Raw genomic sequence first — 24,945 nt, 5'->3', positions numbered from 1 at the left:
GAATAAGGGGAACCATTATCCAGGAGCCCCAAATCCTGAATTTGTGTTATAGATAAATAATCAGGAGTCACAACACATTTAAAAACCATTTTAAAATATGAGAAGATAAAAGAAGAAATTCTATACAGTACAGACAGGGGGTTGAAATTGTACTGAAAAACAAGAAAGAAAAGATGAGGGATTCAGTGTCCCTAAATATAAACTACTGACACTAGGGAAAGGCTGTATTGTCTTGAGAGGATCAGGCAGAAGGGTGGAATTGAAACTTTGCAGTGTCTTCCTGTTCCAAACACTGAACCAAGTCACCAGCTTGTCAAAAAGCAATACAACCATTAAATGGCAGAGTCTGCCTTTTTGATGTGGCTTTGGGTCAGAAGCGGAGAACTAGGAGTTGGTAGATGTGAACTAAAGGCAACTTTTACCATCCCTCCTTAGCTAGTATCTACAATGTAAAGGCCAGCACACTGCAATCTCATTGTACTACCAAGGCAGGCCTAGCTTTTTACAGGAAACTAGGTAGGTTAAGAGGTTAAAACATGAGACAGTCAGAAAACATGGCTTCTAGTTTCACCTCTGCCAGGGATTTGCTGTATAACTTTGGGCAAATCACTCACCCTGTGTATTTCCCTGGATAATAATACTTATCCACCTTTTATTTCCTCTGGTGAAAAGTACTATATACATGCAAATGATTAATAGTAATTTACCGGAGGAGATTTTGTTCAACACCTATTTGTGCACAAGGAGCTAAGCCATGTGTTTCTGTGTCTGGGAAGATAAGCTCTCTACAGGTAATGGCTCCCTGTGGCTTCAGATGCCTCAATAAACAATTTATTTACTGTTTATTTATGGTAAATAAATGTCAGCATTTTCTTCCAAAAGGACCTCAGAGAGATTGTGGTTTGATCTTTAGGCTGTCCACAGAGAGCAAAAGGAGAGAAAAGGCAGCAGGAAAAGCAGCCTCAACACAGATGTAGTCAAGCAAATGCAGATGCAATGATACTCGAACTCCCTGGCTTTCACCCCCATCATGTGACCCCCTGTTTCAGAGGACAGTTCCTGTTCATTCCCCTGAAGCGGGCCCTATAAACCATAGTTAGAGCTCTGAGGATCAGTCAGTTTCTGGCCTCCTTCTCCACATTACATGGTGACTCAGGAGAGGAGGGCTGAAGCCCAGCTTTCTATAGAGCCCATTGATGCCTCTCTTTGCCTTGGCCAGAGGGGGTGGCTGAAGAGCAACCATTAGATTACTGCAATGTACTCTGTAGCACTACACCTTGAGAACATTTGGAAACTGATGATAATGAGAGGGCAGCTGCATTCTGCAATATGTGGAGTTCCATGCCAGGAGCAGGTTACATCAGTGCACTGAGATGTGCACTGGCTGCCAGTACGTTTCTGGGTGGAACTCAAAGTGTTGGTTTTAACATATAAAACTCAATGGTCGGTGACCTGGTCAGCAGAGATGCATCTCTGCCTGCACTACCCAGCTGCAGAGGAGATCAGCTGAAACTTCCTGGATATCAACAGAAAGAAGGGCCTGATAGGGCATTCTCTGGACAGGGCCCTCAGAATTCGATCCCTCTCGCCCTCTTTAAGGGCATGCTGTAGCACCCATCTTTTCTCCCAGGCATTAGCGGGGAGGCATGGAAGGTTTTGGTTTTTGCTGCAGGAGCTATTTAATTAGCTGGTGTGAATTTATTTTACAGTGGGACACACAGTCCATTATACTTGGAATTTTATTCTGAAATGTATGTCAAGGTACCTAGCTATATTTATAGACTGAGTCATATAACCATATCAATAAAACCCCTCAGCACTCACTCTGTGAGGGCAAAATTTCTATCCCCACTTTACAGAGTGAGAAAGGTCACACAGATAGCCAGGAATTAAACCCAGGTCTGAGCTCCCTGCCCTGTCTTTTAACGCATAAGAACATCCTTCCTCCTTTATATAAAGCATATGTTAATATTTCTGACATAAATACTACTGCCAATAAAGGGGTGAGCTGCCAGCCAGTCCTGCAGAACAAGGCTCTAGAAAATATATTCCACTGGGGATTATGGCCAGTTACACAATGGGCTAGATAAAAAGAGAAAGCTGATTGGACAATGAAGGATATGCCCCACATTTGTGCAGTTTAAATGTCTAATCCAAGATCTGGTAGCTACACTTATCAGTTAATAAAATAATTTACGCACTTCAAGAAGAGACATTACACAGGAACACCTGAGCTTTTAGGGTTAAAGGAGAAGTCACTTTGATGTGAGGGATTTATGCTTTACACACCAAACCCTGGATTTGTGGGTATCCAGGTCTCAACTCTCATGCCGTTGTGCACCAATAATTAGTCAGCAGGGCAGGTAATTTAACGAGGGTCATTCAAGTGCCTTTGGGAAAGCAAACTCTTATGAAAGTTAATTACCAGATCTGCAGAATAATACACCAGTCGGCAGCTTCACTGGGAACTGCGAATGCTCAGCATTTCACAGTGAGGCCACTAGTACCTGACTTTCAGGTGGGATTCATGCAGGAAAGAGTTCTCTGACTTTGGTGAGTTTAGATCAGACCCTTAGTCCCATTTTCCTGTAGTTTATTTATTTCACCAAGGAGTCAGGCTGGTCCAGAATCAACACAGAACACTGGCTTGAAATCAAGGTAAGAACGTCATTGGAGGTTTGGCATGTAACATTTGAGCCATGTTTATATTGCTGTCCCTCTATACTATATTGTCCCTCTATACTACTCAAACTGTATTATTCTCAGGTGAGCCATCAACTGGAACAAAAAGATGCAGCAAGCTCAGTAAATTGTCAAGGATGCCCTACTGGAGTGTAGGAAGCTATGCAGCAACATAGAATATTTTTTCAGTCTTTCATAACAACCCACTTGAAACCACAATTTGTAGACTTGACAGATGCTTTCATATGATTCATCTTGATTTCTTAACTGATACCAGGAATCAAGCCAGAGTCATAAAGCAGAGAAATTGACCGTCCAATACGGCAGTTGTTGATCTTGTAATTAAAACCAAAACCTTCTGTTACTCTCCTAGCCTCATCTTTATCTGCCCCTCTACAGCCCCAATCCCTTCCAGCTCAGTCTGCATCAGCTGTACATCTGCTACATCCTCTGTTGCAGAAACAGTCGCCTGTCCTTGCATAAGAACAGATTTGATCATATAAATCTTCCCCAACCCCTTTTCCATAATTTCTATTATCCTACCTTGTTTCTAGCATCCCCTTGGCTGTCTCTGGGCAACCCTCATCTGTCATCTTTCCAAGTGGAAACTTTGGCTGTGTTTTTGCTTGTATGAAGCTTAGCTCACATCAGGGTTTAATGAATTTAAAAACACTGGTGATGTGTCCAGTGCAATGACAGCTCATCGCTAATGCTCTTAGTGTTCTTGTTGGGCGCTGGGACAGAGGATGAACCTTAAGCCCTACCCCCTCCACTGAGCAGCTGGTTCCAATGGTCTAGAGGGCCAGAACATTCTCAGCAGACTCCATTTCTCATAACATTTAATGCTGGATACTCACACTTTGTTAATGAGATAGCAAGAAACAATAAATTACTTGGAAACTTTCATGCCCAGACTATAAGTTATAGCAAGGAGGAGGACTGTGGGTTTTTTGCATGTCCTAACCTAGGTATTTTACTTTCAACAGTCCAGAAAAATGTGCTATAATAATAAATCTACACACTTTGCAACCAAAGACACATGGAGGCTAAGGCACATGCCCAAGATCACGCAGCAAATCAGTGGCAGAGTCAAAAATAGAATGTCCAGTCCTGTGCTTAAGCCATCAGCCCACAGTGGCTCCCACATAGCAGTTTAGGGTCACATGTGACATCCTTTATAGGGTTGTACAAGGACTTCTTTCCCTCATGGAAGTCACTACCTATTAGGTTTTTATATTATGCTTAACTCTATGGTTACTGAAAGCCACAAAAGAGCCCTCTACCTCCATGAGTAAACAAGAAGGCCACCATATGGAGTCCTCTGAGAATCCCCTTCATGCATGCTATCCTTGGTCTGCAGTGTAAAGAGCCCCTCCACATTGCCCATTACTCTCCCTTTCCCCGCACAGTATCACATGGAGCCACTCTTGAACACTGAAACTACTCTGGAGCCCCCAGAGACAAGGTCTAATTGTCTGAGGGTGGGTGGTTGCATTGTAGGGAGGAGCTAAACAGGCTATGAGGCTACTGCAGAGTCTCCAGCAGTTGCTTGTCTGACTTGCGCTTAAGGCTGATCTTGTTCTTTTCCTAGTCTAATTCCTATCATTTATCCTTAAGGGGATATTTATTTACTGGCATTATGCAATCCTCACCAGTATGTTATAATCAGGAGTGGCCTGGGCAGAGAAAGGTCTAACCAGCCATGAATGTCGAGCACCTGGTCACCGCCTCAAATAAACCATCCCATTACTACTTCCAAAGCCCAGGTCAGCAATTCCAATCTCTGGATGGATTCAGTGTTGCACACAATAAAACACATCCTTCCTGCAGTCACCAGTGGGTCATCAGTCATAGAATCATAGATTGTAGGGCTGGAAGGGACCCCAAGAAATCATCACGTGCAGCCTCCTGTGCTGAAGCAGGACCAAATAAATCTAGAGCATCCCTGACAGGTATGTCCCCAACCTGTTCCTTAAAACCTCCAATGATGGGAATTCCACAACCTCCCTTTGAAGCCTGTTCCAGAGCGTAACTACGCTTATAGTTAGAAAGCTTTTCCAAATATCTAACCTAAATCTCCCTTGCCACAGATTAAGCCCATTACTTCTTGTCCTACCTTCAGTGGACATGGAGAACTATTGATCACAGTCCTTTTTAGAACAGTCCTTAATATATTTGAAGATTGTTATAAAATCCCTTCTCTTTTCTCAAGACTAAGGCTACGTCGACACTTAAATTGCTACAGCGGCACAGCTGCAGTTGCATTGCTGTAGCACTTCAGCGTAGACACTACAGCAACAGGAAGGGTTCTCCCATTGCTGTCGTTAATCCACCTTCCTGAGAGGCAGTAGATAGGTCAACAGAAGAATTCTTGTGTCAACCTAGTATTGTCTATGCCAGGGGCTAGGTCAGCTTAACTATGTTGCTCAGGAATATGAATTTTTCACACCTCTAAGCAACACAGCTGGGTCGACATAACTTTTCAGTGTAGACCTGGACTATGACTAATCAGTGATTTTTACCAGAGACAGTCAGGCAAATAACAAAAGAGAATTGCCTTGTCTCCAAGTCCCATCACCACAGAACGTCTCCCGAGAGTTTTGGGCTTATGGGTTTCTTGTTCTCAACTGGATCCCATTTTCCAGCTGGACATAAGAAAGGAAACAAAGTTTAAATAAAACCCTAGTTTTGTGCAAATGGACAGAGGATTTATTCAGCTCTGTTTTTCTTGTGTTGGGTCCACATTCTTGACATTTACAAGCCACAGGAAAAATATAGCTTTGCTATTTTACCAGATAAACCACATGGAGTTGTCCTAGATCAGAACTCAATTAGGCTCAGGTACCTCGGAGACACCCAGGCACTTTCCTCTGCCTCCTGATCACTGGGGGGAATGTAGAGATAAAAAACGCATAAGCTAGCAGAGATTTGGTCAGCGCTGATCCTATAAGAAGACAATCACCACCAGCTAGATGGTGGGCTTCTTGAAGCACTGATTTGTACTGGCAATCAGCAAACAAACAGACCACCACATTTAAATTAATTGGTTAAGAAGTTATAGGTGTAGTCTAAAAAAGGTTGATTGGGCAAGAACTGATATGATCTTTTTCTTACTCCAGGCCAGGGTTTTAGACTTGAATGTGGCAACTCTGTGCTCAACATGTTACTGACAGCTGCACGTGAAAAAGGCAACAAAGCAAAGAGGGAGGGGGGAAAATGTGCTTTTGGGTGTGCTTGTGCTTAGAGGAACACAGAGGCTGTACCTGTGTGCATATAAAAAGGCTACCCAGTTAATGCTAAATTTCATCAAACCACACTAAAATTAACAGGTTTCTACATTCAAGGAGTGATTTCACTCTAGAGAAACCAGAAGAATCTGTACAGTTGCAACTACCGCATCATCTCAGCTCATAGCTTCCAGACGATAGGTGTCCCAGCTTACACGGTGTGTATAATCAGCCATTACTTTGAGACTTAGGGCACAGGAGGTCAAAAGAAAGATAGAGGTTGAGCCTTGATTCTGAATTTCCAAGCTGTTGGGAGTTTAAAATCAGCCTTTAGCCATAAAAAAGTTAAACCACTCAGAGCTATCCCCGACACCTTCCTGGCCTGAGAAGATGGGTTTAACCTTGGTGTGGTATAATGCAGGTACATTTTGAGAACAAGGGGCTATCAGAGCCATCTGAAGGTAGCTGGTTCTTGTTAATCCTCTTCTGCTACCCCCGTGACTGGAGCAAGTGGAGGATGAGACACGGAGGGTTAACATTGCATGTTTTACCAATCCACAATAAAGAGAAGGATGCTCTATTTTACACAGGACACAGTTATGTAATTACTAAAGAGAGGAAGAGTAATTACAGTGGGTTTGCCTGATAATGCCATGTCATTACACCTTCTGGCAGAGTACAGGCAGAGATGCACTTAGAAGGAACAGAAGGAACTGCCATAGAACACATTATCTAGGTTGTAAGAGAAACATAGCACACAAATACCTGACAACCCGCCCACCACATGCATGAGACATGGCAAAGGATGGATGATTTTGTAGTCAAGACAATGGATTGGGATTCAGATCTTAATTCTATTCCCAGCTCTGCCACAGACTACCTGTATTACCTCGGGAAAGTCACAGGATCTTTCTGTGCCTTTATTCCCCATCTATAAAATGGGAATAATACTGGTCATCTGAAGATGGCGTTTTGGGAAGATGAACTGGGATATAGAATAAATCCTCATGTACCTTGGTGAGGAGCCCCATGGAAAAGCCAAACAAAAATAAAAAAGCAAGTCCACTTCTCCCACGCACAATGCATAGGTGATCACAATCTCCAGCACACCCCACCTATCTCTATTCTATGCACACACCTCACGGTGATGCATAGCAATCATTAATTTCTGAAAGTTGCCTGGCAGAGAGGTTGTGCTCTGCAAATGTGCACAGTAGCCTGTTAATTAACTGGGACCTTTTGAACTTTTAATTGTTAGTTGTCAGTGTTGTGAAATCCTAGCAGAAAGGTTTCACTGGAGAGAGGAAGCCATTGTGAACTCTAAAACTGCAAGAGAAACCAGTAGACTTCTGCATTTTCAAATTATTCATTCTGCATGTGGATAGAGATGAACAAAGCCGAATGGATTCAAACATCAGAGTCAGGGGTTTGCAAGCTATGGCCTGCCAACCACCAGGGAGCTGTGAAACCCATGGAATCACACAGTGGGGTCCAGTCACTGTTCCCTCTAAGCTGTGCGCATGTGCACGCGCACACAGATCCTAAACCCCATGCACACGGCAAAACACTGCGTGCAAACAACAATTTGCACAGAAGAAATTTTTGGGGCACATGGCCTGTCAAAAATTAGAGGGAACATTGGTTCAGGTGTTGCAACAGGAGCTGATCCAGGACAGGGTCTCTCTCGATCATTGGCAGCAATTGATCCAGCGGGGATCGATTTTATTCCATCTGGCCTAGACGCAATAAATCGACCCCACCCCCACCCCCCAAGCGCTCTCCTGTCGACTCCTGTACTCCGCCGCCGCAAGAGGTGCAGGCGGAGTCAACGGGGGAGCAGCAGCAGTGGACTCACCGTGGTGGAGACACCGCGGTAAGTCGATCTAAGTACGTTGACTTCAGCTATGTTATTCACGTAGCTGAAGTTGTGTAACTTAGATTGATCCCACTCAGTGTAGACCAGGGCTAAGTAATCAGCAGAATCACACCACTGAAGAACAATCAAATATCCCCTTCTCAACTGAGACCCTGATTGACAACAGAATAATTTCCAGTTTGTAGGGAGTAGAGGCACACAAACCATGTTAAAGGGATGACATGTAGAGAGAGAATTAGATTGTGCTGATGAGGGAAAGCGGGGGAAGAGTCCCCATTTCCTGTCCAGTTCCGCCAGTAATGCTTCATTACAAACACTGAGCTTAATTAGCATTTGTACAGCTCTGCAAAGCTGTAATACAAGTGCTGCGTATTATTATGATTGCTATTACCATCAAGATTCAGCTCAAAGCACATTTGATGGCCAATTACTAAACTGTTGAAACTGGAGCTTCCTTCTGAGAGTCTCAGCAGCCCCCTTCTTTGGTGGAGTGAGAGCACAGATCTGGCCATGCTCCCCAACATTTGTACTCATTCCCCTTGCAGACGAGGTAACTGCCAATTTTTTTCTGAAGCAGCTTGCACAGCAGCCTGGCCCCTTCTTGACTGGACAATCTCAGCAGCAGGGTTGGGGAAACCTATTTGTGCTCCTGTTTAACCCTGCTGTTAGAACACATCACTGAACACCAACAGGAAGAGAGCCGAGGCAGGCAGAATGACAGCTTCAGCCCATCAGTCACTAGCTCAGCTCCACGCAGCTAAACAGAAAAATACACAGTAGCCAGTTCTCATAGGATCATTTTCTATCGTTAACATCTAATAGACCATCCAACCCAGCTCCCCGCCAATGCAGCAGTGTTCCTTACAGTGCATTTTCTAGTGCTTCATCCAATCTAGTTTTATTTAGAGTCAGACATTACATCCAGGTGTTGTTAAGCAAGGCAGTCTGCTTTGCTGCAAGAATGCACTTCTGTCCACTAAAGCCCACTAGAGAAGAATCCAGTTCCCACCTTACAAATAAAAAGAGGATTAAATACTTACAGTGAAGGCTTTTTCTCCTCCTTGTATTAAAAGGAAAACTGTCTCCTGCTAGCCTCTGACAACATGTGCAAGCCAGACTGAGAATTCAGGGCTTTAGTGCTTCCCTGAGAGGAAAACCACATTGCAACGAGACACAGAGAGCTGCTTGAGAAATGATTCACATACGGAACAAGCTGGCTTTACCAGCGCTTTGGCATTTAGCACACACGCATGTATGTGTGCACACACACACACTCTCTCTCTCTCAAGGGAAAGAGAAATATTATACTTCCATCATACCAGGAGGAATTCCTGCAGGCAAGCCATTTGTACCTGAATTCAGAGCTATGCAGGGCAGCAGTCCCCTTCAGAAAGCAGGGAAGGTTCCTTATTCCTTCAGCCCTCCGAGTAGAAGTGTACATTGGTAGATGGTATGACAAACCCCAGTCAAGTCTATATAATCTGATCAACTGAAATGCAGCATTTATATTGCAGAAAAGATAACGAGGCGGGCACGAAAAGGAGATATTTGCGGGGGCGGGGGTGGTCTTTGGAGGAAAATTACAGAAGCTGCACCCACAAGCCCTTATATTCCATACGGAGCATCTCCTCCCCAGTAGCCCCACTCAAGGGGCATTTCCCTCACCTCTACCACTGCATTGAAAAGGTGCAGAGTGGGGTTTTTACAATAAAACAGAGATTCAGTCATGATCTAATATGCGGGGTAGGGGAAGGAGAAATAGGAATCCAGCCCCAGAGCTCCCCATATTGTCAAGACCTGAGATCCCTGTGCTGATAGCACAGGGGAATGGAAAGAGTGCCTCGCCCCATCAGATCTCAGTGACCTGTCTGTGGCTCACCAAGCACAAACACCCATCAGCTCCTAGGCTAGAAGAAAGTGAATAAGGGGTAAGGGGCTGAGAAATGCCTGTGGGACTCCCCCTCAGCTTTCAGCCCTCTGGAGTGAGTGAGCTTTAGTGTGCAGAGAGAACACTAAGAGGGTGGTGAAACACTGGAATGCGTTACCTAGGGAGGTGGTAGAATCTCCTTCCTTAGAGGTTTTTAAGGTCAGGCTTGACAAAGCCCTGGCTGGGATGATTTAACTGGGAATTGGTCCTGCTTCGAGCAGGGGGTTGGACTAGATGACCTTCTGGGGTCCCTTCCAACCCTGATATTCTATGATTCTATGAGAAGGGGCAAGGAATCTTTACAGACAGGAATCAGGCAGAAATTAGAACCAAATGTGAATTTCAAACACTTCCAAGTTTGGGGCATATTCAGAGCTAGGGTGTTGGTTTGGCCTATTATAGAGGCAGGGCTATTTGCAAAATTCTTCTCTGGATCTGCATCCTAGGCCATTCAGACCAGGGTATTAGTTTGGGTCCATCTCTAGAATTAGGTTTGGGTTTCTTCCCATTGTGATGTGAACCCAGAATATAAGTGACAGTGATACAACAGCAGTCTCCTTAGAAAAGAAAGCTAGCGACGATTTATTTTAGCCAGCTGTTTACAATCAGATCCTAAATGTAGTGGTGACCTATACATAGCTCTGCCCTCACTGAGTCCCTCCCGAAACCCTCATTCTAGGGGCTAAGATGCCCTGACACAGTCCCGAAGGAAGCCAATGAAATGCCACGTGTAAACTCTTCATCCAAAGGCTATTTCCAGGTCTTTGTTGTTCTCAAGCTGTGGGCCTTGGATCTTGGAGGCAGGGGCGGCTATGTCCAGGTCTCAAAGCTGCAGACCAAGGAAGATACGTCATTGTTTATTTACCGTATTCAGTCTGGTTTGTCAATCCCCGTGCTATCTGGGGACAGACTAGGTAACACAGACAATAGAACTTTTCCATCCTTACTTTTTTATGTGCTATGAGGCTTCTGAGACCTCTCCCAGTTGCAAGCTATAATCAGAAGGCAGTACCATCTGGCATTCATATTAACAAATTACTAGCAGATAGTTTCATATAAATGAACTCTGCTTCTTCTCTTGGGAGGCAAATCATATTATTTTTGGTGATAAATGTATGGACAACCACTCAGGTTTGTAATACGTAGGGACAGCCTGATAGCACTCAAATCTCCACTCCATGCTGACTTCGGGCGGCTTTCAGAACCAGGAAAGGCAAACTGCAAAATGGCAGAATCAAAAACCAATAGTAAGTGCCAGAGACACCAGGCCAACGTGTACCACCTGAAAAGTTCTCTGTTTGAAAATACACACATACATTTTTTCAACTGAAGTACATTATTGTCTCTTTGTCATTGCTGGTGAGTTCAGTGGGAAACCAGCCCCAGACTCTCTCTCTCTCACACACACAAAGAACTGCTATATTTGTCCTCAAAGGTATTTTTAGCTGTGACAGATATCACATGACCAAAACCCAATGTTGAAAATGCTCAGCATGAGTAGGAAAAAGCCACAACACTTGCTCACTAGAGTTTTGGTACATTGGATATAACAGAGTAACTGTTCCATACAATCCCCCCAAACCCAGCAAATCTACAGTATTTATTTATTAGTAGCCTTTTCTATGGCATTCATCACTATAATTATCTAAGCACCTCACCTACACTAAAGAATTTATCCTCACAAGGGAGGAAAATATCTCCATTTGACAACTGAGGAGCCAAGGCACAGATAGATTAAATGACTTGCACAAAGTCACACTGGAAGTTTGTGACAGGATTAGGGTAAAAAAACAGACATCCTGAGCCCCAGGCCAGAACATTAACCATCCTTCCTTTCACCCAGTAGCAGGGGCGTGAAGTGAGGATATGAAAGTAATTTAAAATTAAAACAAAGAATCGGCAAGATTCACATCTGAAATAGATCTGTCAACCAAATGTGCAAGTGCAGAAAGAGACAGAGCTGGCAAATTGTGCATGCGCACACATGCATCTATTGTCTCCCACCCACTTTATAACCATAATCTCCTAGAACACACATGCCATTGGGCACAATCTGATCACTTACACAGCAGGAGCAGAATTGCATCAGTGTGTTATGAACAGCATTATGATGAACAAACCCTGCCAGTCAGTGCATCATAACAACACAGCACCCCAGGAAACTAAATGTATGCTGAGGCATGCTCTTTTTCAACCACAATCTTGCTTAAGGCACAGTGTGATGGAAAGGATCAAAGGCTGAATTTGAGTTGTGAGGCTCATTTGGGAGGCAGGTGTTCATAAATAGGGATGTGGAAAAGAGGCTTATACAAGGAACAGAAGAGGGCGAAAGCACAACTTGAACCCAAAGATAGGCTCTTACAAACTGAACTTGTATTTGCAAAAGCCCTAGTTACAAAGAGACATTCCATAAACGAGGCTGTGATGTCAACATCAATGTGGTTTTCAAGGGAGTCTCTAATTCAGTTGTGAAGCATGGAACATTACTGTCTGCAGATATAAAACCTAGAGTTAATTACAAGGGAAAGTCACCAGGAAGAGTGGGTATTAGTTGGAGTCGGGCTGTGGCTTTGGGGCTATGTTCACCCTGCCCTTTTTCTCGCTGTGCAGCTCCGATACCAACTCCTCTTTATTTTTCTTTTCTCAGTTTCATTGCTGATGACAGGAAGGAAGTTCAAGGCACTAGCAGCCTATGTGCAGAATGAATCATGGGGCAACAATCAACTTCCATTTTGCTGAAAACACCCTGCTGCTTGGTTAACAAGATGATGCTAATCAAAAGAGTGGATGTAAAGAGTGAACTCCAAGGGCAGTTGCCTGTAAGGGTGCAGCCAGTGCAAGACGCCTGTGTGTGCAGACTTGAAGAACTCAAGAATTTCCTGTGTTTATTAGGGGAACATTACACAGGTCCAGGTTCCCACTCAGATATCCTGTGAGCTCAGCCTATGGCACAGCCAGTAGCTTCCACTTACAACTGCTGGAGAGAACACTCTCTGCTAGAAGAGGGCAGGATTGTTAGAAATCTCACATAGGAGTGACAGGGAAGACTATGGGAGGCAGATAACCAGCCAGTTTCCTTTGTTCTGCATTGTTGAGATTTCAGAAAAGTAAAGAACAATATTGAAGCATCAAAGAACAGAGAAAAACCAGGACATGTCAACTAAGAGAATGAATTTGTTTTCAAAAGTATAAGGGTCTGTAAGCGACTCCAGCAGTTTTCAGGACCCCTCTCTGATTCCCAAGCAGAATGTTAACGGGTAACAAATGCATCTACTTACAAGAACAGAGAATCATTTAAGATTCCAAATGAGTAAGGGACTATACGGAGAAGGAAAAACCCCACCAGTAAAGAAGCACTTAAAAAAAAACTCTCTGAAGATTACGTTTGCCCAGCTCTGCATTGCACCCCGGCTCATGTGACTCTGCGCTTGCTTAGCTACTATTGGTGGCACCTAAGGAACACAGCTCCCTGTCCTCCCACTGACTCACTGTGGCAGGTGCAGCTCATTAATCCATCAAAAGGAGCTGGGGAATATCCCCTCTGGAGAGAGATACCTAGGGCCTGGGGCTGAGCTGATCTTTCATAAGAACAGTCACACCAAAGGAGAAGGCTTGGGTGGAGTTTGTTGCATTACCTTGTTAAGAGAGCCAGATGTCAGGAAGGGGGAACGTTTTGAACCTACACAGCGAGTGAAGTGTTGATCATTTTCAAGCAGGGTGGGAATACCACCTTTTCACAAATACACATAAGGACGCAACTCCATCTTTTAGTTTAGGTGATTCAGCTGTCACTCTCAGTTAATTCACCAGGACTTCCCAATGCAATGTCAGACTTGTGTACTGTTGGGGGGCAGAAATAATTCCTTACTGCACATATTAAACAACATAGCATATGAAAACTCTTCAGTTACTAGACCAGCTCTGACTCCCAAAAGCTGTTTGAAATGTTAATAGCAATAACATTGCAACTAGGGCTCTCAATTAAACACAATTAATTTTTTTGAGTTAACTGCGATTACAAAAATTAATCATACTGTTGAACTATAGAACAACAATTGAAATTTATTAAATATTTTTGGAATTTTTTCTACATTTTCAAATACTGATTTCTATTAAAACACAGAATGCAAAGTGCACAGTGCTCACTTTATATTATTTTTTATTACAAATATTTGCACTATAAAAATGACAAAGAAATAGTATTTTTCAATTCACCTCATACAAATACTGTAGTGCAATCTCTATCTTGAAAGTGTAACTTACAAATGTAGAATTATTTTTGTTACATAACTGCACTCAAAAACAAAACAAACGATGTAAAACTTTAGAGCCTACTCAGTCCTACTTCTTTTTCAGCCAATCGCTAAAACAAGTTTGTTTACGTTTACGGGACATACTGCCGCCTGCTTCTTATTCACAATGTCACCTGAAAGTGAGAATAGGCGTTCCTATGGCACTTTTGTATCTGGCATTGCAAGGTAATTACATGCCAGATATGCTAAACATTCGTATCCATCTTCATGCTTCAGCCACCATTGCGGAGGACATGCTTCCATGCTGATGATGTTCGTTAAAAAAAAAAAAAAATTAATTAAATTTGTGACTGAACTTCTTGGGACAGAATTGTATGTGCTCTGCTCTGTTTTACCTGCATTCCACCATATAGTTCATGTTATAGCAGTCTCAGATGATGACCCAGCACGTTTGATTTACAAACACTGCCACTGCAGATTTGACAAAATGCAAAGAAGGTACCAATGTGAGATTTCTAAAAATAGCTACAGCATTGGACCCAAGGTTTAAGAATCTGAAGTGCTGTCCAAAATCTGAGAGGGACGAAGTGTGGAGCAGCTTTCAGAAGTCTTAAAACAGCAACACTCCGATGCAGAAACTACAGAACCAGAACCACCCAAAAAAATAAAAAATGAAAAAAAAAATCAACCTTCTGCTGGTGGCATCTGACTCAGATGATGAAAACGAACATGCGTCAGTCCGCTCTGCTCTGGATTGTTATTGAGCAGTCCCCGTCATCAGCATGGATGCATATCCTCTGGAATGGTGGTTGAAGCATGAAGGGAAATATGAATCTTTAGCACATCTGGCACATAAATATCTTGTGACGCCAATTACAACAGTGCCATGCGAACACCTATTCTCACTTTCAGGTGACAGTGTAAACAAGAAGTGGGGTCTCCTGCAAACGCAACCAAACTTGTTTGTCTGAGTGATTGGCTGAAGTAGGACTGAGTGGACTTGTAGGGTCTAAAGTTTTATATTGTTTTATTTTTGAATGCAGTTATTTTTTTGTATGCAATTTGACATTTGTAAGTTCAACTTTCATGATAAAGAGATTGCACTACAGTACTTGTATTAGGTGAGTTGAAATACTCGATTTCTTTTGTTTTTTACAGTGCAAATATTTGTATTCAAAAATAAATAGAAAGTGAGCACTGTACACTTTGTATTCTATGTTGTAGTTGAAATCAATATATTCAAAATGTAGAAAACATCAAAAAATAGTTAAATAAATGGTATTATTATTGTTTACCAGTACAATATTTTTAATCGTGTAATTAATATTTTTAATTCCTTGACAGCTCTAATTGCAATAACAACATGTTGCAAGCACTACTTTGAACCAAGGTGTTTTCAAAGCCCTTTAATATATTTTCCTTTACAGTTTCAGCAGAAGAGTAACTTACCCCAGAGTCAGCAGTTTATGTGCTTTCAGCGTCTGCTGCAGAGAGGACAGCCAGAAGACTATACCCTGAAACTGGTTTCTACTTGGTGTAAATTGGTATTAGATCAGTTTCCAGATGGTGCACTGTTGGCAGCATTCCACTCTCTGGCTGCACCATCAATCACAATCACTTACACCTTCCAGTAGCAGATAGAGAAAAGAGACTACGGAGAGGCTCATAGAAGGGCTAAGGAACATCTGCTGGAATTTTCTGAAGCCACAGGAATTCCAGTTGCAAAATTATGCAATTGGGATGATGGGGGGGGGGGGGGGACTGGGATGTGCCAATGTCACTGCCTGTGCCCTAAAGTTTAGGGAGTAGAAACTGATCTGCACTTACTTCTGCCCAAAAGAAAAGTGCAGGCAGTGGCCTGTGTACTCAAGAATCTGACTGAGGACTAACATGGCTGGTTCCTAAATCTTTGATCGCTATGGAAATTACAGCATGAGAAACCACAATATATATATATATATTGTACCAAAACCAGCATCATAATTACAAAGAAAACAAAGGCTTAGACAATGAAATGAAGCATTCTTCCTGTTTTAAACTGTGCTAATTGATACAAGGTTCTCTCAGCAGCAATGGATATATCACTGACAAAAATATGGGTCAGAAAAGCTGAAGGTGGTGACATGCTTCAGTAATGTGAGTGTGACATAAGTGAGGGGTAGAAAAAGCCCGTTAAAACCCCTCGCTGGAGTAAGGGTAGCTTTACTAAAAAGAAAAGGAGTACTTGTGGCACCTTAGAGACTAACCAATTTATTTGAGCATAAGCTTTCATCGGATGCATCCAATGAAGTGAGCTGTAGCTCACGAAAGCTTATGCTCAAATAAATTGGTTAGTCTCTAAGGTGCCACAAGTACTCCTTTTCTTTTTGCGAATACAGACTAACACAGCTGTTACTCTGAAACTGGTAGCTTTACTGTTGTTTTCCCTTCCATTCAAAAGGGCAAGACATTTACAAGTGAAATGAATGTCCAGCTATGACTTAGTGCTCCCCAGTGGGGGCTGTGCACCCTCAGGACAAGTCATGAGCGGTGAAGAAAGTGCCGTTGTATTCTTATGAAAAATAATAACAACTAATGCCCAATGTAGCAAGTGGAGAGTGAACTAGAGGCTTGGGGGGTCTCCATTTTTTATCTGAACACTTTCACTGCTACTTTCCCATTGTATATGTTTTGAGGCCATCATCCCATTAACAATCCATTGAGAGTGACCCTGTTCAAGCAGCTTAGTAAGTGCCCTCTACCTGGCTGTAACTGGACTATTCAGGCAGCCCAGCAGGTACATTCCCCGGCTGCTCCTCCTTGATTGAAGTGCTGAAAAAGATGGCATGGGATCAGGTGCATGTTCCCCCAGAGCTAATATAATAGGAACTAAGAAGATGGTCATTTGACATTGTGAGGTGCTTCCCCAGAACCACCACATTACTACATTTTTGCTGCATGCCACCAACTCTCAGAGCAGGAAAAGGAATTTAGGATTGGCCAGGATGTGTGTCTGAGGCTGCTTTGAAATAGAATATACTGAATTCAATGGGCTGGTGCAGGGTATCTCTAGGCTTAGAGCTTTATGGTGCATTTCAGGATGATATACATAAAAACAGCTGAGTTGTCACCTCTGTTTTTGAGGGGCTTCCAGTGGAACTGCTGACAGCCCTAGAACAGCTGCAGCATTGCAGGACACAGCTCCTATACAAGATGCATGCCCGGGGGCCCAGCAGCAACAAGAATCAGGACAAACTGATAAAGAAAAATGATGAAGCACATATACTTCAAATCCCAGGAGATTAATGGGTTCTCTAATGTAAGGCAGGGTTTCTGAGTGCAGCTAGCTATGAAGTTTGATTATGGACATCATAAAATACTAGTGCTTCCTTCTTACCCTCAGTCCAGGATCTCAAAGTGCTTTACAGACATCAGACAAGTTACTGATATAGGCTAGCAATATCCAGTTTAGAGACGGGGCAAGTGAGGAACATAGAAGTTAGTGGTCCAATTTTCAGAGGTACCAAGTTCCTGCAGTGCCAGTTGACTTCAGCTAGATGTACATATGCTTAACATCTCTGAAAATCAGACTCAAGTTGTTTTAAGTTAAGCACTCAAAATCAGAGGCTACTTTTCATAGATTCCTAGATTGCAAGGCCAGAATGGACCACTGTGATCATGTAGCCCGACCTCTTCTACAACACGGGCCAGAGAACTTCCTAGAGCAGATCTTTTAGAAAAACATCCAGTCTCCAGTCTTGATTTAAAAATTGTCTGTGATGGAGAATTCACCATGATCCTTAGTAACTTGTTCCAAATAGTTAATTACTCTCACTGTTAAAAATTTACAGTATGCTTTATTTCCAGTCTGAATTTGTCTAGCTTCAATTTCCAGCCACTGAATCATTTTATGCTTTTCTTCCTAGATTGAAGAGCCCACTATTAAATATTTCTTCCCCATGTAGGAATTTATAGACTGATCAAGTCACCCTTTAACCTTCTCTTTGTTGAGGCAGGCTTTCTAATCATTTAATCATTCTTGTGGCTTTTTTCTGATTTTCAAATTTTTCAATATTTGAAGTCTTTTGAACATGTTGACTTTACGGACTTGACCAAATCCAGAGAGTCAGTGGGAAGGTCTGGATTAGAGTTGAGCAGTTCCTCACTCCCAAATAGGTGATCATTCCTAAAGGCTGCCACTCAAAATTAGCCACTTAACAAGACAATTTTCTAGGCCTAAATCTTCTCAGAACTAACTGTAACTTATTATAAAATATTAAGAAATATGCATTGATGGAATGCAAGGAAATTCCATTCTGAGATTCTGGCTCTGCTTTCATGATTTATATACAGTAAAGATTAAATCTTTGTATTACATGGTTGCTAATCATAGAAATTACATAGCTGCAAACCCCCAATTCACAGATATTTAACACACAATAATCATCTTACTGCAGCTAAAATCAATTGGGACATTTCTAAATTCAGCAGAAGAGGTGTCCAGTTGGCATATGCCTCAGGTTTTAATTGCCCCTGAAGCAACTAGGAGCAAATACCTCCACTTCCAGGATTCATGGGTCACCAGCATGAACTTCTCCTTAAAACAAATGGCTGGTCTATTCTTCACAGATGCACACAATACTATCAGCTGTCATCAAACACAAGACCCAGAAATTGAAAGCAAATTACTACACAAGGTCCAGGGCTCATCGTCATGTTTTCTTCTAAAGCACAGTTACCATGAACATCAGCCTGATTTACAAACAGAAATACCACTCAGACCCTTCAAAATCTGAAGGCAACAGACACAATGAGCAGAGAAGCAAGAAAGTAGCTAGAATGAAGTCCTAGCAACCTACATATGGCATAAACCTTTTGACTCCCTGGGGAACAAAAGATGTTGCACGTAGGTGGGCTCACTCTGATAATGAACAAAATAACAATCTCCTTGCATTTCTTTAGCTCCTTGAATCCTAAAGGAACCCAAAGCATTTTACAAGCGATAAATCGGGTACTTGCATCCGCCTACGGATACAACTAGCTCTGGACCAGCAATATTATACAGTAGCATTTAAGAGGGGAAAATTGGGGTACATCTAGTTTTGTAAAATGTAATTCATATAAATGGAACATGTCCAGGACACTGGGGCTAGTTCCCTGTTAACACGTATCATTACATTCACACATCCTCTCTCCTAGTCTCTGTCCAAGCCCTGAAGAATCACAGTTTATAGAACTGGGACTGATCTATTGGGACTAGAGCAAGCACTCTCAGCTCTTGAAGTTCCCTGAAAAGCAAGTGACTAATTCAAGTCTCCAGCAAAGATTCAAATAAGAAAGCAATGATGCAAGATCGTCAGAACATAAAGTTAGAGGAAGATATATTCAACCAAGTTTGGGGACAGTCTGCCAGTCAGAAAAAGTTGAACAAAAGCTTAACAGGTTTCAGAGTAGCAGCCGTGTTAGTCTGTAGCCGCAAAAAGAAAAGGAGGACTTGTGGCACCTTAGAGACTTATGCTCAAATATATGTTAGTCTCTAAGGTGCCACAAGTCCTCCTTTTCTAAAAGCTGAACAAAATCCCGCAAGAGCCAAAATGGTATCAGAACGGAAGAAATGTGCACTGAGTATGCACAGGCATGCCAAGTGAAGAAAGCTGAACAGCGGCCATTGTAGAACTGATCAATGAAATTGTTTTTAATTGTTCACTTTATTAATATAACGTCATAAGTAAAGTTTTATGAAGGAAACTACAGTCAGTCATAAAACCAGGTACCCCAATAACTGGCTAATTGCTGCTCAAATCACTGAAACTTGCACTGCTTCAACACTGTAACTTCTGTTCACTGTTTGCCATTCCTTACACTTGTCCATATTGTAACTCAAACTCCATTTTAACTTGTCCCAAACTCCATTTTGTAAACCCTGCTGCAACCTTCATTTTTGCAAAACCCTGCTGTAATCTTATTAGTGTAGTTTAGATGTGTGAATGAGGTATGTATGGATGATGGAATCAACCTCCAGCCCCACCCGTCTGATGAAATAAAGTGTAAACACCAACTGCTGAAGATGCAGACAACAACCCTGGCAAAGCAAGAAGATTCCACCCTCAAAAGAAAAGAACAAAAGTACAAGTGAAGAAACATCAAAGCCAGGTCCCAGGCTGAAAGTCATGTCTGTAATTGAAGGGTGATCAATCACACCAAACCCAGAGGCAACGTGACACAGCAAGACCTATAGACTCTGGATTCAAACTAAAGCCTACAAAAAGGATGGGTGAGATGGAAGAATTTGAAGAGTAACATTCTGTTGCCAACATGGAAGGGCATCGGTGCGCGCCCAACAGAGACCCAGCTCTTCCTTATGCCCAGCTTTCCTGGCCAGTTAGCCGCCACAAGCTACAAACCCAAGTGACATTCGGGGTGTGGGTGTGTGTGTGTGCACACAGGTATTAGATATTAGTTATTGGTCTTAAATCAAATTGTGTTATTATAATAAACGTGACATCTTGTCTTGTCCCCTGAAACGATCCTGTGTAGTTTTGTCTGCATAACACCATGCAAGATCAACGGTGTAAAAAGGCAGGTGGAAAGAGCAGCAAGAACAGCTAGGGGGAAGGGGCTGCGAGGGACAGCAGGGCAAGGCACCAAGCTCACTGTGCAGAGCGGCTGGAGGAGCAGAGCAAGAAGGTTAGAGAAGTGCAAAAGGTACAGCATGGGTGCACAGAAAAGTGGGAAGCCATGTAGCAAGCAGTCCAGTGATAAAATTCCTTAGCACTCAGAGGGTTTTCCTCCTCCAAGCCCTGTAAATGTTAACTCTGGACATCCTGTGAGGTAGGGGAATCAGTGTTTTCATTCCCATTTTTACCAGTGAGGAAACAAAGAAATTAAATCAGCTTTGGCAACTCTGCTCTCTCATTTGCCTAGGCAACTCCAGTGTCACTCTTTTTCATCCATCATCAGAGCAGATGGGTGCCTAGGCTAGTAACTTAAAAATGACTTTATCAGTGGAAGGTAATTATCGCTTAGGAATTCCTAGTTCCCAGCCCATGCTCAGTCCACTGATTAGTTCAAACAGCTCTCAGGAAATGCAGAGAGGAAGAGACAAATGAAGAGTTAAACATGTTTAACCAAAGAGCTAGACATCTCCATAGAAAGAAGAATTATTTCTTCCTCAAATTAAATAGAAAACTTAGCCAATGTTCTAACTATTAAGGAGATAGAGAACCTTAGGTTCTGGTCCAGAGCCTATTGAAGGCAATGGGAGTCTTTCCTTTGTCTTCAGTGGGCTTTGGATCAGGCCCTTCCTGTCCAGCTCTCTAGCTGAAATCTGGCCCATGTGGATAGTGACTGAAAGACGTTACAGCCTGGTGGCTGTTTGGTGACCAAGGTTCAATGAGTCGGTGAGTCTAAGCTTGCTCGTATTATCCATCTCACAACTAGAGTAACACCATTTCCCTTGTTAACATTCCTGGAGACAGGCCAAGCACTGAATCAGTCAAAGAGACTGACGTTGTCCCACCCTCTACTAGATCACTCCTGACACGGTTGGAGCACACTGGGGAGGGGGTAGCAGATGGGGAAAAGTTGCTCCACTACTGCCCATTAAGTCCCTTTTCTGTGGGCCAATGCCATCAGTCTCTAGGGCTGTCAATCCCACTCCTTTCACCAGCAACAAGATTCCCTTCCATAAAGATTTAAAATATATAGTGTTTTCCTTTCTGACATTTGTGACCTCTGCCCAACTGTGAATCCAACAGGCTCTGAGCATTAAACTGTAATAACTCAGGGAGCTGGGCAACCTACCAGCAAGATGCTCCGTTACAGCAGTTACCATGGTGACCATTAGAGTTAATGGATATTTAAAGGTAACTCACTCCATCACATCAGTTAGACACTGGGAAGCTTTTGGATGATGGATTCACAGAAGGCTTCGAACCAGAGGGCCCGATTTATTTCTGGAGCACTGGAGTCTATGGAGATGTACCGGCTTACAGCATCATTGAGTTGGACCCAGAATTCCCATTCTATCCAAATCCAAAAGGGAAGAGCAGCTCACCAAATGAGCTATTTCAAGTGAACACACTCAGAGAAATATTGTTTTGGTTCTGAAGGCCTCAGTGCAATAGCTGCAGTTTAGTCATTGGAGAATAACACACTGCCAAAAATATAATAAAGACTAAGAGGCCTTTAAATAGTTATAGATTTTGACCCATGCACAAGCAAGAGGAACCTGCAGATTTGGATACCTGACCACATTTTTGTGAAGTATGTTTGAGTTACTGAAAGGGCAATATTTCACTTGGGATATTACAAGATTGAGATACGAAAGGTTTTAGCTTGTGATCAGACACTGTATGGGTGCCACCAAATAAATCATTCCACAGTGTGCTGCTGTTTATCCTTCCTTGGTGTTGGGCTGCCAGGGACGGCCCTGCCCTCTGAACCTCACTTTAAGGGGGTTCCTCTCATCAAAGTGGATTCTGCACGAGATGGAATTCAGATGGAGGCACTTGATGTGCTTTTCCCCTTGCACTGGTGCTTTCCATCCACTCCAACTGCATGGGGTCCAGGAACAGTGAAGGGGAAGGTGTCCTGCAGGCGACAGCTCTCACCATTACAGCAAGCTGAGGGTAAATCTAACTACAAAGGGTCCCATCTGTGTGCAAGTCTAGTGGGTATGGGTATGGCCCAAGGGAAATGGTGCCCTATTGTGTGCTATAGGGTAGGTTGTGGTGAGTAGACCCGTACCTGCAGGTATCTGCAGCTGAGTTAAATCCATCTTTTTTCCATGAATTGGAGATAGAAATGTAACACACTGTTGTTTTTAATCCATTGTGTTCCATATGGATTCCATGGGTGTTCCACACAGAGGGATTGCAGGACTGGGCCCCTGGTCCTTAATATCAGGAGCATCTCAGCAGCTTGACAAAGCCTGAATGTCATTTACCAAACTGAGGATTCCTTTGCCTTTTCACTGCATCTCCCCCCACAGCACTTGCCCTCCTACATTGACTTCTTTCTGGACTAAGCCAGGTTTCTTGGAAGAGAACCCAGGCTCCTATAACAAAAGCTTACTTCCCTGGGAGGGGACATCAAAAAACTTGATACACATCGTTTTAGCACATGAGTTACGAGATGTTACGTACTTTTAAAATTGTTAATCACTGGGCGAAAACACAATTATCTCTGATATCAGGGTGAAGGGATAGAGAAAGGGGTGGACCAAATGAAAAGCACAGATACCCTGCACAGTAGAGGGTCTCATTCTTCAAAGGACTTAAAAATACAAAATACTTACAATACATTAGACACAGAGAGAGAAAACAGGAAGACTCAGACGAATATCCCCCAAACCCAAGTCTCATGCCTCCTGCCAAATTGCAAAACGCAGTCACATGGAACAGGCCTACCTGGTCCTAAGAGAAAGCTTTGGAAAAAATGTAAACAGTCTGTCTTATGCTAACCGGAGTCAGGAGCTTAGTGCACCAGACTGTCTTTTCAGCCTTAACTCTCAAATCCCTGCCCTCGTGGGCTACAGCCCACGTCTTTATGGTTATGTTGGTGGTTCAGCAGAATAATGACAACTGTTATCAGCTTGGAAAGCCCTGTCAGTTCAGTAGAGAAGTAATCCCCTCCTCAGCCTACTTTGAGCTTTGGTTTGCATTTTATGAACAAATTGAGTGAGGTTCAGAAGATGAAGCAACTTCTGCTTTCACTTGCTGAATTCAGAGAGCGGGCAGATTTCACTAGATATTGTACTCTTGAGCTTTCCATCCAAGGATCTGAAACCGCTCTACAAACAGTAAACAAATTTAGTTAAAGTATCATCATCACCACATTATAGATGGCTGAACAGCGAGGTAAAGTAACTCCCCTAATGTCAGTGAGTAAGACTTGGGAACAGAACCCAAGAGTCCTGGCTCCCAATTTCCTGCTCTATCCATTGAACCTATTTATTATGAATGCAGCAAAAAAATTTAAAGGTGGAAAAGGCCCCGAGTCAACAGTAGAAAAGAAGGGAATGGATTCCCAACTGCAAAACAAGCCATAACCTCAACCAGAATATGGCTTGACACCACCTGCTTTGCAAACTGCCCTAAAACCTATGACCAGTGTTTTTTATTTGCAAAGGCACTTCCCGCTTCCAAAGGAGGGTAGAAGTCCCAGCTGGGATCATACTCTAAAACAGTGTTTCTCCACCTTTTAGATACCAAGGACTGGCTTGTTGAGTTCCTAAACTGTGTCAGGGAGATTTCAGGGACTGGCACAGATCCTCGGACCAGTCATTCAGAAACACTGCTCTAAACCACATCAGTGCAACAGCTTCAGCCCTCTCTGCAGGCATTCAGAGCACCCATAGTCACAGTGAATGACATGTGGGGAAGCAGCTTCTCAGCAACCAGCCTACCTAGCTTCTTATAGTCAGTGTTGCCAGCTCTTGGGATTTTATCATGAGTACTGTGATATTCAGTGTTTTATTTAAAGCCCCAGCCCCTGGAGTCATGTTAGTAGGTGAGACTTTCAATTTTCATTAAAACACACACACACACAAAGTGTCTAGCCTCACGGCTATGGATAAAGCTTGAAAACGTGATCACTAAGGACAAACAGCAGAAGGCAGATAAAAGGAACCCCAAATGTGTTATTTTTAAACCTCACGATTTTCAAGCCAATCATATGACTTTGGAGGCCTGACTCATGATTTTTCAACACTCGGGGCTGGCAATACTCTACACTACATCCAACACTGTGGTAGCTGAGTCTTAAAGACATCCCTGTTTGGCTAATTTTTGCTCTTCTTCGGCACAAGTAGCAGCAGTTCAGAGCATCACAGGTAGCTACAAAAATAGCCCTCTATGCAGAAATACTTGCAGCTCCTTAACTGTCCACAAAGTTATAGGAGACCTACAAAGCTGGCAGCATTTCTGCCCAGAGCCTTTCCGGGAGGGAAGGGGAAGATGAGAGGGGGAAGAGAGAGGGAAACGATTTATTTATTTTGGT

General features: G+C 42.9%; 1 protein-coding gene across 8 annotated transcripts in view; it reads right to left on the bottom strand.

Annotated features, from left to right (window-relative positions):
• The window catches only part of SPECC1 (sperm antigen with calponin homology and coiled-coil domains 1), a 171,964-nt gene that overhangs the window by 143,708 nt on the left and 3,311 nt on the right, over nt 1-24,945 (bottom strand). Inside the window, exon 1 of one of the 8 annotated variants that reach the window (XM_073315158.2) lies at nt 9,138-9,159. The exons of 6 other annotated variants lie outside the window; for them this stretch is intronic. The gene's annotated coding sequence lies outside the window, so the exon portion shown is untranslated. Of the gene's footprint in view, nt 1-8,825; nt 8,910-9,137; nt 9,160-24,945 lie in introns of those variants that run through there. One more of the 8 variants, XM_073315157.2, reaches the window with a different exon arrangement.

Source organism: Lepidochelys kempii, chromosome 17, assembly GCF_965140285.1.
Source record: "Lepidochelys kempii isolate rLepKem1 chromosome 17, rLepKem1.hap1, whole genome shotgun sequence".
NCBI lineage: Eukaryota > Metazoa > Chordata > Testudines > Cheloniidae > Lepidochelys > Lepidochelys kempii.
This window is presented reverse-complemented; position numbering and strand designations above follow the sequence as displayed.